The 17,550-nt window shown below is 37.7% G+C and overlaps 1 pseudogene; it reads right to left on the reverse strand.

Moving 5' to 3' along the window:
• Positions 1 to 3,323: 3,323 nt before the first annotated feature.
• On the reverse strand, positions 3,324 to 14,505 carry LOC141284351 (alpha-2-macroglobulin-like protein 1; annotated as a pseudogene).
• Positions 14,506 to 17,550: the final 3,045 nt, after the last annotated feature.

The raw sequence follows: 17,550 nt of genomic DNA on the forward strand, positions 1-17,550 counted from the left end.
TCATGCAATAAATGCATGTCTAGTGCTGAGCTGTGGGTTATGACTAATTCCATGGGCAATGCAGACAAATTTACAATTTAAAATCAGTCAGAGCTACAGAAAAGTCTAATTTTTTACAAATAAAGCTTCATATTGTGAGAAGGCAACGTTCTACGACCTTTACATCCAGCATTTATTGCGAAATTAGCTTCCTCCGATCTTAAAAACAAGAATCGAATAGAATCGGAAACAACAGTGAGGAATCGATTCTGGAATCGAAACCAATCGATTTCAAAACCAGGAATCGGAATCGATTCCAAAAATTTCGGAATCGAACAGCCCTAATTTACACCTTTTTAGCGCCACATCTTGTGATATCACGTTCTGTTTTTGGTTCGTCTAGATTTATTTGGTTTCATATGGTCCGCTTTAATGCGTCAAAAGTTTTAAACACTCTGGTTTGTAGTAGGGTGACCAGACGTCCATGTTTTCCTGGTTTTTGGTGTCCTTTCCCCGAAAATGTCCTCGTTTTACAGCACGTTCAAAACTCGCAAAATACACTGACAGTGCGACCTGACAGTTTCACTGAAATATCTGCACTCTGCACTCCCAATGAAATGGACAAGTTTATAATCTAATTCATAAACAATAAACCTTTTAAACATTATTAAAACTACATAGATACTGACCGATACCATCTTTGTCATGGAAACCATTTGTTGGTTTGTATTGAGTTTGCAGTTGCTGCTGCTTAAATTTATTTTCAAGATCTGAGGTAAATTATCTATTGATGCTTTCAGTATTGCTTTAAATGTCACGTAATATATTCAAACTCACATTAGAAACTTTCAACATTGAATAAAGCACGTAATCAGTACCTTTGATTATAAATGTCAGTTTGTGGGCTATGCTGTTGTTCCAGCCGCGACATCGCAGAAATAGAAACCATTTAAAAAATAGAAATTTCCCGCATTCTTGTTGATATTGTGGCCTATAGACGTTTTTCCTGAACACCGAAGTAAGTCCGACTCTTAACTGAAAGAATGCTTTGCATTTCCGGTCTGTTTCTAGTCAAATTAGGAAATATTCCGAGCTAATAAACTAATGTTAAACCTATTAAAATGTTTTTAAAAAGCACATGGCTCCATAGCGCCATCATTTGGCAATGTCGCAATGACCGTCATTTGTCAGTGCCTCACTTTAATGAGTGTGTAGATGACACGAAACAGCGGACGTTAGCTACATTAAAAACAGATGGACGCTATTTGAATGGGTTCCTATGGAAACCGGAACAGAAAAACATTCAATCTGACGTTAGAATTCGTAATGGCGGTGCTCATCGTTTACTCAGGAAAAAGGTCTATACCTTCGTACAGTAACTCCTCCCTCAACTTCCCGCTGGCCTGGATGTTGCTGTCTCATTGGCTGTAGGTAATTGCCGATGTGATTTTCAGTTAGATCACCTTTCACACGGCATGATTTTGATTCGCCGACAGGTCCAGATATTTAGCATGCCAAATATCTCACGGGTGTCGGCGACACGTCGGCGATTCTCTCAGATCGCGTCTTTGATAGTTCACACTGTGTGATTGTCACTCACGTGAACGGGCACCGATTTGCCTGTGATCTCGGGCATTTGTCGGCGATTTCTCAAAACCTGTCTGCGAGTCAAAATCGGGGCTAAAATCATGCAGTCTGAACTCGGCATAAGCCTAAAATGCTAAATAGCCCCAATAATGCCTGATTCGGGATTAAAGCATAAATTTCCAAAAGCATAAACATAAATTTTGAAAAGTTGTAATTACTACAACTACATATGTTCTCATTTTTATTGATTTTTTTTAAATGTGTTTTTCTAAAGCCATAATTTTGTTATAATAATACTGTTTTGATGTGTTTGCTATTTGCAAAGATTAGCCTATATTGTATTCAAAAACTATGGTAAGTTTGATCCTCAAACGTCACTGTAATTATCAATTATGATATTAATATATGGAACCCACAACATTTAAAAAGCAAAAACATTTTGTCCATATGTTTTTTTTAATTCGTAGATAAACACAAGTGAGTTTTCTGGGATATTTTGACCACTGAACTAGGAAATGTCCCCGGTTTTCATTTCAGAAAGCTGGTCACCTTAGATTGTAGTGCAAACGTTTATTGAACGTTGTTATCATAGCGTTATTTCCGTATAACGTCCCTATTTCATCTGGAATAAGGTGGATATGTAAAATGTTTGATTTACCTTTAAATCCGCCCCAGAACATAACAATTTCATATTTCCAAAAGATAAACAAATAAAATAAAAAAGAGATTTTTGGCGCATCTCATAGTCCTTTACAGATATGTTACTCACAATGCAGGAACTGTTAGTAACTTGCTGTTATATTATGTCTTGGAATATATTGTAATTTTCTTCAAGGCAGCCCTAAAAAAATCATTCTCTTTAGAATTCAAAGTTTGAGAAGTTTTAGTGAGTATCAGTTCAGTCTTTGAGCAATATGTAGGCAATACATATTGAACTGTTTGGGGTATACTGTACACTTTAGTCTCTCTGAAGTCAGTTGTTTGCTGATGCAATGTGTTGGGATCGTTTACTGAAATTATTTGGTAATCCCTGGAACGCTGTGAAACTGACACCAGTTTAGTGGGCAGCAGTAGGAGAATTTTCTCAATTAGCATTCTAAGATGATATTACTGAAGTTAACAAGCACTTTAAAAGATGAATTCTTTTTGCTAAGGAGAGATATCAAGCATTTGAGTGGTTTGGAAACCGTTTTTGACTGTGCTACTTTTAAACACTCAAGGGGGAAACAGTATACAGATATTATTGGGTGTTACAACAGCAAACAAAAAGTCTGAAAGCAGCTTTCATGTGTTGGCGATAAAATCTTGTTTAAAACTTAAGTTACTAAACCAGTAGAAGAGTTGAATCGATCCACAGCAACATATCAGTTCTACTTCTACTAAAATATCAAGTGCTTTGGAATGTGATATTTTGGATTACAGACAGGAAAACAGACACCGATTGTGCATCTGCAATTGTGCATTTTATCAAAAACACAGTAATTGGGTTAGGAAAGATTTAAAACTTGAAATTAGGATTTAACATTTGACTAATATTCACTTATATTAGGCATAGGTTATTCTTTTAAGATCCATACGTTTGCATATGTAGAGTAATAATAAATATAGATAGTAAATGATGACAGGACACACATTTGTGACAAATTGACTTTTTTATAGCAAATAAAGTTCATAATGCAGAAATGCATTATTTTTGATTAAAGAAATAAAACAATAAGATTTTAATACAAGAAAGTATGGAGGGCTTAAATCCCAATTTAACCCCTGAGTAAAGGCATCTTCACCAGAACGCTATGCACCACAGTATCAACTCTGCCTCTGTCCGGCAAAGTCACCACTTCATTGTCACAGAGTTCTTGGCTCTTAACCGCCTCAGCACGCACTGTAATGCTCACATTTCCTGTTAAACACACAGACATGTCAGTGGATTTAAGTCACAGAAGTAACAAAGTACCCCTGGTGCCTGCAATAATAAACAAGTCTGTGACAGTCAAGGTAGTAAGTGGGAAAAGGAGAATTCACCTAAAAATAAAATTCTCCCATCATTTACTCAACTCCATAGCATTCCAAACCTGTATTTCTTTCTTTGTTCTGCGAATAAAATATTTTGAAGAAAGTCAGTAACCAGTTTTAGTTCCCATTGACTTCCATTATGTGTTTGCTAACCAACATTCAACATCAAAATATTCTTTATATCGGCAGAAAAAAGAAATTCATACAGGTTTGGAATGACATGAGGGTAAGTAAATGATGACAGAATTTTCATTTTTGGATAAACTATTCCTTTTAGACATTCCTATTGTAGGCAAAATAACATGTCCTGGTAAGAAAGTAAAATAAACCTTTCAGTTTGGGGAAGCAAATTGAAATAAAAATGAATTTTTTGTTTGTTTTTGCTGATATAGAAGTCAAAGTATCTGGCTTACCCAGTTCAGAGGGTGTAACAATCCACCGGAAGATTTTGCTCTCTTCAGAGCAAACACACTGAGTGTATGTGCAGCCTTTGCATGGCTGAGCAGTGAACTGCGATGAGTTTGACAGCGTGACCTTCACCTTTATGAAAAGACAGAGATTTGTACAGTGGCAGCCTGCAGGAAATGGTTTTATTACAAATGCTTGCAAAATCGCTCCAGGATGAGCATGTAAACACATTAAAGAGGCTTACCATGATACATTTGGGGAGGTAGTTGAATACAGTGGCTTTGAGAATGAAAGTGTCCTCACGCATAATAGAGTAAGGAAGAGCGAGGCTCACAAAGAAGGGCTTGAAAACAGTGAGATCAGTTTTGGAGGCCACTCTAAACCCGACAGAAGATGTACAAAAAGCCCCTACTGCCCATTTAGTGATGGAGTCCGGGACAGTCTTTGCAATGTTCACAGATCCTGATTTCCTGATGAAAGAAAAAACATGAATTTTGGATTTTAAAAAGTAAAAAAATGCACTGAATCAGTATTTATTTTTAAATATTATTTTTTTTTCTGCATAATTAAAAAGGACTGTACTGTATAAATACAGTAATGTCATGGTGTAAGATACATACCCCACAGGTATAAGATCCCATATCCAGGTTTCTGGAAAGGATTTGCGGATCTGGGTAAGTTTTTCTACATTTGAACCTAATTCCAGCTCCAGTACAGCCATGTTCAATGGACCAACATCACCCACATGAGCTGCTTAAATTGATGGTTTGTAAATACAGTCACATTTCCAAATCTCTTAAAAAAAAAAATCTAAACTCAAAATCATACTTACATTCCTTCTTCAACATATTCGCATTAATATCATAAACAGCAGGTGCTTTAACATCAGTGTTGGTAACAATATTGATTCCAACTCCCTAAGTAAAAAGAAGTGTTATATAACTGTGTGTATGATAGTATACAGTGAGAGACATGGCACTGGAAGTTCCCTGAAATAAGAAATAGAAGACATTGTGTATCTTACTATAAAGATGTTGTAGATATCATTTCTATTGCCATAGTGGGGGAAATAGGGATATGGACAGGTGTAAGGCTCCTCAGTGTTGTATGAGCAACCTGAAGAACTATCGACTGGTAACTTTCGAGAGACCTGCAAGATAATGACAGATATTGATCTGTATGCCTGACAATGCAATCTCCTAATAATCACTCAAAAAAGCATTACATTAAACTGCTGTGTCCATAATCATTTTTTTTTATATGAAAACCTAGTTTATAGCACGTTACAAGTTCTTAGGAAAGTCCACAAATTATTAGGAAGTCCACAAATTATTAAACAATTTGGCATAAGGAGCACTTATATATGTGCCATTTCCCATTTAAGTACAATCTCTGAAAAATTTCTTCTGATTTAATGAGCCAACCACTTGGGAATTCCATAATTATATTAGATTTTAATTAATTGTGTTGGCTTTATAAATATGATAGAAAAGTCAAAATTGCTAAAAGTGTCCCACGTTACCCTGTTCTTTTTTTTTTTTTAATTTATCAAATCTTAATGTATTTTAATTAAACATGTAATATAAACTGTGCCTATAGAAAATCATTATACTCAGGTGCAAGCAATCAACTTCCAGATTAAACACCAGGCTAATTGCCCCACCTGACATCAATAGTACTAGTGTTGATTACTTCAGAATAAAACGAGCTGTTTCTTAAAGATTCCACTGTTAGTAGTGCATGGTATGGCAAAGAATTCACCATGGTTGGGAAAGTGCTTTCAAAACACCTCTGAGATAAAGTTGTAGAAAGGCACAAGTTACGGGAAGGCTACAAAAACATTACAAAGGCTTTAGCTATCCTTCGGAGTACTGTTCAGAGCATCATTAAGAAGTGGAAAGCGTATGGCATCACCAACACATTGCTTAGATCAGGCTGTCTGTCCAAAGTGGATGACAGAGCCAGAAGGACATTGATAAGAGAAGCTGCCAGGTGGCCAAAGGCAACTTTGAATGACTTACAAGGCTTTATGGCTGGGTCTGGTCTGTCTGTACATGTGACAACTATCTCCCAAGCTTTACAAAATCTGGCCTGTATGGCAGGGTGGCACTAAAGAAGCCTATGCAAAAACACGAATGGAAGAATCTGATACCTTCTGGCAAAAGGTGCTATGGTCTGATGAGACCAAAATAGACCTTTTTGGACTGAACTCCAAGCGCTATGTTTGGCCAAAAGCAAACACAGCACACCACCCAAAACTCAGCACACCTACTGTGAAGCATGGTAGTGGCAGCATTATGTAGTAGGGGTGTTTCTCTTCAGCTGGGACTGGGTGATTGGTCAGGATTAAGGGAAAATGGATGCTGCCAAGTACATCCAAATTCTTGAGGAAAACCTGCGTCCCTCTGCTAGACTGCTGAAGATGGGCAGGTCATTTACCTTACAACACAACAATGACCCGAAACATACTGCAAAAACAACAACAAAATGGATTAAGGATAAGAAGGTGAATGTCCTTGAGTGGCCAATTCAAAGCCCTGACTTGAATCCAATCAAAAATCTGTGGATGAATTTGAAGAGAGCAGTCCATTGCCGTGCTCCACAGAATTTGGCTGAATTTGGGCAATTCTGCAAGGAAGAATGAGCAAATATTCTCTAATCAAGGTGTGCAAAGCTAGTACAGAGACTGATGACTGTAAATAAAGCAAAATGTGGCTCTACAAAGGATTAAATCAAGGGGCTGATGACTTTTCCAACCATGTTATTCTAGTTTATTAACTGTTGTGTTCTTTCTTTCATTGGTTTGATGTAAGACCGAAATTGTAAATTAAGATGGAAAAGTTATTTGGAATAGGGTTTGATTTCAGGCTGTATGACAAATAATATATTATTTATAATGTATATATTTATATTTGTTGTAGTTGTAATGTAAGTTATGGTGTAACATACAGCAGTGGCATCCAGCTCGACATCTGGTCTCAACAGCAGCAAACTTTGATCAATTGCCCGCACAGAGCATAGGGAGCCAGGATTGGCTTTCAGGTTAAGAGATATCTTCTCTCCAGGCAGTGCAGTGGGAGTCGAGAAGCCCATGGTCATCTATAAAAGCACAGGCACACTCTCATCACACATTAATAATAACAAAACAAAACAAAAAAATACATAAAAGCTTGAAGGGCACATTGAGTGTTGAAATGAGATTTAATGTGTTATTTTCTGACCAAACAATCCTGAATGGGTAAATCCATACTGTTCGCTAGCGTTTCTCCATTGGGAAGAACTGTGTAAACCACCACTTGAACGTATGGAGCCAGAGTGGTTGCATTCGCCAAAATGAATGTCAGTTTTCCTTTAATTTCTTTTATGAAAAAGAGAGAAAATGTATGAAAACAAAAAAGGCACACGCTGAATGAAGCACAATGTACACAGACCATAAAAATACACTTAGATAAGTGATTGCTTATGTAAAAGAGCTGTGTACCTGCACCATTTCCGGTGTTCACTTTCTCAACCAGACGACCATTTTGAACCAAGTTGGCTCTTGACAAGACCTGGAGTGCAGGCAGATAATTACTGTATGACAATGTATGTAATGCCATGGAGTTCTACAGCTTTACTAGGACAGCATTTTTTCATATTCTTTTCTCCTTGTGTAATAGCTACAAGATTCAACATTCTGTTTTCTCTACCAAAAAGGTAATGACAGATATTAAAATTAAGTGCAGCCTTCCTAATAATTTTTATATTTTGAGATTACCCAAAAAAAAATAATTTTAAACAATCTTATTACAATTTTAGTGTTTGTGTAAGTGGGCATTGATCTAAATGTAACAACTGGGAAAGTTTCCAATATAAACCAATAAAAGGTTCCAATATAAACCTACACAGATAATCAAATACATCTTTAATATTGGCTAATAACCTATATGGTACTGTACTTGGTATATCATGCTTACTTTAAAAATAAAAATAAAAAATAATAATAAAAATAAAAAAAAGTCAAAGAGCTTATTGAGCAATAAAACAAATGACCAATCAATTGATGGACAAATGAAAAAGAGTGTCAGTGTTAAACATACAATGTAGATGAAATCCAGGTTTGTCTGGCCGGGTTTCAGTGCACTGGCTTGAATGGTGTAACTGATCTTCACTTCTGCATTACTGTTACAGCTGGTCGTTATTCCACGGTCCCCATGTTCCCCATGTTCATCATCAAGAAACTTCAGGAAACTTTTGCTTTTGGAGCGAAAGGGTCTTACGTAGAGAGAGCCTGATGGATAATATCTATAAGCCTCAAAATCAGGCCGGTCTTTACCTCCCTTATGTTTGGCCTAAAAAAAAGTTTGCAAATCATCAGTACACCCAGATTAGATACACAGACATCATGTTATAAAAAACGCCACTAACCCATAATTGCACGGTTTCTTCTGACCAATCATTAGTATTGAAGAAGAAGTCGGCAGTACCACTGATGTCTGTCGTCAGTGTCACACTGACATTTTTACCACCATAAAGTGCATATACAATCACTGGCTCATTTTTCATTGGTCTGGACTGTGAAGTAGTGACCACAACCTGTAAATAATAAAAAAAAAAGTTGGAGAAAGTGGAGAAAGACAAAATTATTCACTCACTTTGTAACTAAGCAACACTTCCTGTACACAATATAGCTATGCTAACTGCTAAATAGGTTGTTTATCAATGATGCATTTTACAAAGTCTGGCAAAAATAACAGGTACAGTTAGTAACTTTTTATAAAGATGGTTGTAAAAACACATGGACTGTAGAGTTACTTTTAGAGCATTCGCTCAATATTTAGTAGCAAATGACCTCAAGCTAGCTGTTACCTTTCCCTTGAAGATCATGTCAGGCCTGTATGTATCTGGTGTGTCCTTAAAATGAACATAGGCATAATCATGGATAAACACAGCTGAGGTAGAACCCTGCATAGTTATCCCTGAAGAAAAAAAAGACCATGTGTCATTACTCTATTTTGGAAAATAAAAATGGATAACGTCTTGGTTATGTATGTAACCCTCGTTCCCTGAAGGAGGAAACGGAGATGTCACATCGGAGACTGACGAATTGGGCTCTCGCTTAGACAGACCAATCCACTTCATGTCAACTAAACGAGCAAATGCACATTGGCATGCGATGATTGCATCGCATAGTTAGGTTGTCGCTGAGGAGTTGAGCCAGGCCCGGCTTTTCAGCGGTGGTACAGCAGGTGTGAAAAAGGGGACGTTACTTCTCCGTTTCCTCCTTCAGGGAACGAGGGTTACATACGTAACCGGGATGTTCCCCATCAGTTAGTCTCTCCGCCTCCTGCGCTAAGAACCTAAGAACCTTATGAGCAGGTCATGCTTCCCCACCGACTTTCCTTCTATGGGGTGTGCAGCAATAGCAGCCACATAGACTTCAAGGGTGGAGGGAGACAGCCTTCGCTCCAACCTCTGCTGCAAGAAGGACAGCACGACTCTGATCAGGCATCTTTGGGGGTCCTTTCGGTGAGAGGAACACCACTCGACGAACAGGTTCCACTTCAAGGCATAAGCGTGTCTCGTACACTGGACTTTTGCCGAATTGATGGTATCTACCACTCCTTGGGGTAGGCCACCTAGAACCTCCGCATCCCATCCAGGGACCAGACATGTAGTTTCCAGAGGTCTGGACATGGGTGCCACAGGGTGCCCCCTCTCTGAGTCAGTAGATCCTTCCTCAGAGGAATCCGCCAGGGAGGGGCTGTCACAAGGAGCATTAGTTTCGGGAACTAGGTCCGAATGGGCCAGTAGGGTGCCTGCTCCTCGTCCTCCCTAATCTTGCACAGTGTTTGTGCGAGAAGGCTCACTGGGTGAAATGCATATTTGCACCGGCCCCATGGCCAGCTGAGCTGGGCTGTCTGGGGATGGAGTCTCCACTCTCCATGGAGCGCAGCTCATGACAGTTTGTCGGCTGCACGGCTTGAGGGAGTCCAACTCCATACCGAGAAAAGAGATCCTCTGTGTCGGGGAGAGTTTGCTCTTTTCCCAGTTGACCCAAAGACCCAATCGGCTGAGGTGCGCTTGCAACATGTCCCTGTGACCGCACAACTTATCCTGAGACTGAGCCAATATAAGCCAGTCATCGAGGTAGTTGAGTATGCGGATGCCATGCTCTCTGAGGGGAGCAAGGGCTGCCTCCGTGACTTTCGTAAAGACACAGGGCGACAGGGAGAGCCCGAAGGGCAGGACTTTGTATTGATATACTCAACCTTCGAACGCAAACTGCAGAAATGGTCTGTGGCGTGGAAGGATTAAAACAGGAAAGTACGCGTCCTTCAGGTCGATCGCTGCAAACCAATCTTGGGGGCGGACACATCTGAAGATGTGTCTCTGCGTGTTGAACGGTAGCCTGTGAAGAGCTTGGTTCAAAATGCGCAGATCCAAGATCGGCCGTAACCCACCGCCTTTCCTGGGTACTATGAAGTAAGGGCTGTAAAAGCCCGGCTGTAAAACATCCCTTCCTTTGCCAGCAGGTCTGCGGCCTTCACTGAGGTGAAGTGGATGCCTCTGAATTTGGGAGGGTGCCATGCGAACTGAATCGCATAGCCGAGTCTGATGGTCTGATGGTGTGGTCTGCATTTTGGCAGATGGTGCAAGAGTAGTACATTTTTCAGCACTCTCGAACCGCCCACCGCTGCTCACTGGCGAGAGGGGAGGGTAAGTAAAGTCCAGGGTTGGCCCTTTCAACACTCTCTGTCCCCTCTAAAGGCCCAGAGATAGAGGGAACCACTCTATTGTCAAGATTTTTCTGAAAAAAAAAAAAAAGATTCTCCACCCGGAGGGAGAGGGAGAGGCGCATTCACCCTCTCCCAGGAACAGCTTCCTCCCTCTTTGGGTCACCCATCCTGGGGCCTCTTGCTGTTCCGCTTGCCGCCAGGTTTGACGGGGACTAGGACAGGCGGGGTGGCCTGCTACGCCTGGCTTCACGGCAGAACACTGCTGAAGGCTGCCGCTGGTGCGGCGGGGGAGCGGGGGCAGACGTAGGGGCCGCTCTCGTTGAAGAGCAGGCTGAGGTGCTGCCCTGGCGGCCGGGTGGAGGCAGAAGCTGCACGCCGGGGCAGGATGTGTTTGAGGCCTCAGTCTGCTTCTGTGCTTCTAAGCTAACAATGCGCTGCATCAGCTACCCATTTATACTCGAGCTATGATCAGTGGCAGCTGGATGCAATCATCACATGTCAATGTGAATTGGCTCGTTTAGTTTACTTGAAGTGGATTGGTCTCTCTAAGCGAGATCCCAATTCATCAGTCTCGGAGAGACCGACTGATAGGGAACCGCTGTTTTACACTCTTACCTGTTCTAGACTCTGTCATGTTACAATTCACTTGGAAAGATCCTCCTGAAGGCAAGCCAAATTCAGTCACATTTATCACCCGAGATCCACAGCCGGTCTTGTCGGTCTGAATGAACAAGAATAAAATGACTTCTACAGTATGTTGCAATATAGATCCCATTGTGTCTAACAACGCCCTTAGCTGTTATAAATTCACTGCAAACCATGGCTTCTTGTGGCTTATTGCTTTATTTTCGGCTTTTCAAGTAGTTTAAAAAATTTACTTGTAAGATTTGAAGTACATTACAAGTGCACATCAATACAATTAAGTTACTTAATAATTACACTTCTTTTTCTTTTTCACAATGAGATTGTCTATGGTGTAAAATAGTAGCTTTTACTACTATATAATAGTTAATAATAGTTATAATAGTTTTAAGTTGTGTGTCTGCAGAAGGTAATGCACCATCATTGAATATTTCTTGCACACATCAAGCTTGCTTGGGAAACCAGGTTTGTAATCATAGCTCTGCACACACACTTTAGCATTCACAGACCCCAGCACAGGCTTGTCAAAGGTGTATCTAAAGAATAAAAAAAAAAAAAAAAGTATTTTATCAGGCTGAACATATCACTGAAACACAGGAATGCACCTCATTTATATGCAAAAAAAAAAAGACATTATTTGTAATAAATTCTTACGTTGCACAAACTGTCAGAGTGGCCTTTTTATCCTTCACAGTTATAACGGATGGAAAATTGATGTTCACTTCATATTTTGGCAGAACTAAAAAATACATGTGGATAACAGTTTTTTTTAATTGTACACATTAAAAGCTGATCAGTATTGGACTGACAAATGTTGAATCCTGGTTCTGACCATATTCTTTCATTTCAAAGCTGTGTGATACTTGTTGGTTTTTATCGTCCCAAGCATTGATGGTGTAGTAACCCTGAGTGGCTTCTGGAGAAATGGAGTGGGACAAATCCAAAATGCCAATCCTTGTGGTTCGATTCAACCACTGAGCAATGCGATTTGAAAAAGGGTCCTAAACAACAGTGGCACATAATGAAAAAGCATACAGTGCAATCAAGTTGCAAGTAAAGTAACAAACAATAAAATGGTCATCACTGCTTGAAGGATTTTACCTGAAGTTCTACAGTTCGAAACTGCAAGAGAAAGACAAAAGAAAGTTATTTCAGTTTCATTAAGAACAATATATCAATTCAATTAAAAATAAAATAAAACTAAAATAATAATTTTCACATAAGTTAAATTTACCACTTGATTGCGAGGCAATACATTGGAATCCACAGACACAATGCGAAATTTAACTGGGGAAGAGAAAATTTTAGACAGAATATAAACACATAAAGTATAATACAGAAAGACTCACAAGCTCATATTAATAAGAACAAATGAGTACTGACAACTTAAACTATTTTGGAATAATTTACAAAGAGATGTATTACTTGTTTGTCCAGGCTTGTAGATAGGCTTGTCTGTTTGGATGAAAATATGATTTGAGGATTGGTGGGGAGGATTTATGAGGATCTTAGTGGTTTTGTTCAGGAATGTTTTGCCCCCTCGGATTACAACATCGACGGATGCATTGACAAACTTCTCAGTGACTACAGGGACCTGAAAGATAAAAATCAAGAAAATAATATAACTTCACTTACAGACTATAGACTGTAGGTTTAAAAGCAACATCAAGACTGCATGGATCGTTGAACAATTGAAAACTATATACAAGATGAATGATAAATTTAAGGTTTTTACTTGCAAATTAACTATATTTTATAGTTCATTATGTATAGATTCTTTAACCTTAATGTAAAATTATGTGTTTTGCAGACATGATGTAGGGAAGGGCCATGACCTCATAGCATCACAAGATTGAGTATACTGACCTTAAAAGGGACACATTTGTAGAAATCCTTTTTAATGGAGCCCTGTTGTAGAATGGTCAGGTTGCGTTTGTCAGTCCTCAAAGTTACCACTATAGACAACGGTTCTTTGGGCTCATTGATGTGTGCACACAGAGTCTCTGTGCTGCCACTCACTGCCTGGGAAGTGACTGTCACCACGAATATGCTGAAAGAAAACAAAGCACAAAGAAATACATAACATAAATGCATAAACCATACAATGACAATAAAATGCTTTGTTAAAAGAAAAAATATTGTATTTACCCAGCAATACATGTAGTCTATTGTTATGTTACAATATACTTTATACCCAGCAATACATAAAGTGTTATGTTACAATATATTTTAAATAACATTATAAGAAAATTTATATTTTACTTTTTGACTACTATTGAATTATTTTTGAATTATTATAATTTTTAATATTTTTTAAAGATGTCTCTAAGGCTGCATTTATTCGATTAAAAATGCAGTAAAAACAGTAATAAAATGAAATAATATTACAATAAAAAATTATTTTCTAGTTTGTTATACTGTAAAAAGTTATTTATCCCTGTGGTGACCAAAGCTGAATTTTCAAAAGCCATTTCTGCAGTCTTGAATGTCACATGATCCAAATCATTGTAATAAAACTGAGTGGACGCTACTCAATTTTTATCAATTATTGGTGCTCGATAATTAAAAATAGTTCTTATTATCAACATTTTGCTAATTAATACTATTTGTGAAAAAGCATGTATTTGATTCTTAGATAAGCACAAAGTTTAAAAGAACAGCATTTATAGGAAACATTCTGTAACAATAAACATCACTTCTTTGTGATGTACAGTTTTGATATACTTAATTTGTCCTTACTTATTTTATTTTACAAAAATATTAAGCAGTACTGTTATTTGTTCAACACTATAAAAATAAATGTTTCTTGAGCGGAAAATCAGCATGATTTCTAAACAATTGTGTGATTCTGAAAACTTTGCATCAAAGAAAATTGAAATTTCAATATTCTAATAGAAAACAGATCTATTAAAGTGTAACAATATTTCACAATATTATAATTTTTACAGAATTTTGGATGCAGTCTTGGTGAGCTTATGATACTTTTTTGTATTATATTATTATATTTTAAGTACATTTTTAAAGTAGTAAACTTCCTTCTGTTATCTAGTATTTGTTAAGATAATAATCATAAATGTTCTTACGGATCGGTGGCTCCACTCGTTAACGAGCATTGCAGCAGCAGCAACAGCGGCGTTGTCAGTAACGACAGCAGCATCCTGAATAGTTAGTCTGGCACATACGCAAAAAACTCGCCCACTGATCCCATCATACAAGAGCGCACCTTTATACACTCCCTGTCCTACCACACCGAGGGAAGGACAGTTGAGCAACTGGTATGAGGAGTTGGATAATTTGGGATTGACACATGTGTAACAAGCAGTTGGACAGAGACAAAGAACAAAGAATGAGTTTAACTTTTTTGTTGTTGTTTGCAAAGATTACTTTGACAAACAAGCTGTATTAATCATTCGAGTTATGTAACACTTGGGAATTTTATGCATTATGAACAATAAAATTAACGCAAACACTAAAATAAAATAAAATAAAATAAAATAAAATAAAATGAAGACCACAGTAAAAGTACTGCAAATGTTTAATAGTACACTCTTAAAAATAAAGGTGCATCACAATGCCATAGAATAACCTTGTTTTGTCTAAATGATTCCATAAAGAACCTTTAACATCTGAAGAACCTTTCTGTTTCACAAAGGAATGTGCCCCAGAAATGTGCTAAATTACATTCAGTGGGACATTGCTCTTTTTTAATTTTTGATGAATACATTATCAAAAGCCCTAAAACCAAGTTTTGAAACATATTGGGATTGTGTCGCACATGGATAAAGACTCATGGCATTTACTATGCTTGAGAGGGTGTGGATTCTCACAGGTGTATTTGGAATAATGTGGGATGGGTTGAGGAAAACCTTTATTTCTGAAACACTAAACCTCCAACTTGATGATTCAGTAACAGACTGGACAATTAGTGAGGTGTATTTCTTCCCACTTCCTGCTTAACATATTATAAATGTTTTTTTTCCTGATTTCTTTCTTATTTATGTATGTATGTATGTATGTATGTAATGTAATGTAATGTTTTTCATTGATGACTGTGCCAAAGACAGCGCTTAGTCTATTAGTCACAAGCTTATGTGTGTCAGCAACCAAAATGCAAACAAGTGGAAATATTTATATAGCTGCACTCCCAATTTATGAAAGGTGATGCAAACAGATAATTTCGCAAACAAAGAACAGCTTTCCAAGCAAGTACCACCCACTGGTTAAATAAAACGTTTTTTTGGAGGCAAACAAAATAAGCCTATCAATTTTTTTTTATAGATTAAAATGAAAATTTTAAAGTTTTATATGTAATTTCATGTATAACAGATGAATACAAATTAATGTTATGAGACTATAAACATCAGACTCCTTCGTTCTTCAGATCTGGCACAATTCTTCACGTGATACAGTATGATTTACCTCTTAGCCTCAACCATACAAATAATAATGAGGAATTTTTATTATTTTTTTTTTTAATCAAGTGCTTGCACAGTGTTTGAATAATCTAAGTGAATCTGTTCATTGTAAATCAAATGCAGTAAGGACTAGACAAATAAAAATGCACACACTCACAAAAAGGATGTGTTAATTTTTAACACATTGTTTGTGTTATGTCTATTTTAGCACATTTTGTGTTACTTTGTGTTAAATGTGTGTTAAATTATAACTGTTGCCAAAATGCAACCTGGTGTCACAGATATAGCAGGATGAGGAGTGGAGATGGAGAGTCAGGAACTGGAGTAAAAGTAAAACGGGTATTTATTGAAAACAAAGGGAAACATAACAAAAACCAGACTGAAGTAACATTATAGACTGACAAAGGGGAGTGAGCAGACACAGACTTATATACACTGAAACAGGGGTGTGGTTACAAATGAGATAACAAGGATAACGACGGGGAAATACAAATATGGGCAAGACTAAACCAACTGATCATGAACCAAAAGGGGGAGACAAGGACTAAACCAAAATGACTATGAAACATGGGGGGAAAAACACTAGGAAAACAGAACAGGACAGGACAAAATACTGACACCTGTTTTTTTTTTTTTTTTTTTGTATGGAAACGAGACAAACTTATATCTAAAAGCATAATTACGACAAACGAGCCGTTTTTGAGATTGACCGTGATTTAGTATTGTGGTCAGTGGCCGGTGAATGGGAGTACTAGGGGCATACATTTTGAGCGCATCAAAATCGATATTTTTACAACACTAAGAAGGCTCGACACACCATGAAACTTTGCTTGAAGTATCGCCTGGGTCTCTACACATGAACTCGAGCATTGAGAACATTGTTTGTGTACACAGAGTTTACTAAAAAGAAAGGTTTTGAACAACACACTTACACTGTTTGAGTTTCCGCTCGCGGCCCTCTTGCCAGTCAAGAGGTGTCGATCTCCGAATGTGAGATCACACATGCCTTTTCCAGCTTTTGATTTTAGTATTGTTTCTTATTTGAGGCTCTTTTTACAACTAGAAAGTTAATATTGTTTTTCACTTGCGACAAAACAACAAATTAGCCGTGCATTTATATGCTTTAGGAGCTATCCATCTTGCATTGGAAATCGACACCTCTTGACTGGCAAGATGGCTGCGAGCGGAAACTCAAACAGTGTAAGTGTGTTGTCAAAACCTTTCTTTAACCATCAACATGTTTACTCATTCTATGACCACACTCAACAAAACTGAATATACAGTATGTGAATTCATATTTTGATACTAGACACCTTAAAGATAATGTGTACCAAAAGTCTTTTTCTTCATGTTAACATACTTTACTAGCCTTTCATCTTCTCAAGGTACAAACAGGAAATAAACTGCTCTGGTCATGTGAGACTGCACATATTAATTTTTGAGACCCTTTATTTTTTCCACATTTGCAGGAAGTGAGACTCGCTCTAAACGGCTCATTTGAATCAGTGAGTTGTCTACTTGAGAACAGCTGCAATCGGATCAGTCCAATTCGTGAATGAATCGCTTGGTGTGATTTGCGAACAAATTTAACAGGTTCATTGAAAAGAATCAGTTTGTTCATGAATCAAACACTCCTTCTGTGTCTCGGAGCATGTGATATATTATAAAGAGTAACAATATGTTTTATGAAATTTAGTGAAGTAAAAAGTACAATCTCATGCTTTGAAATGTAGTACATTTGTAGTACATGTAGTACAAAAGTACAAGTAAAATTTACTCAAAATAAA

This window comes from Garra rufa, chromosome 14 (assembly GCF_049309525.1).
Source record: "Garra rufa chromosome 14, GarRuf1.0, whole genome shotgun sequence".
Lineage (NCBI taxonomy): Eukaryota > Metazoa > Chordata > Actinopteri > Cypriniformes > Cyprinidae > Garra > Garra rufa.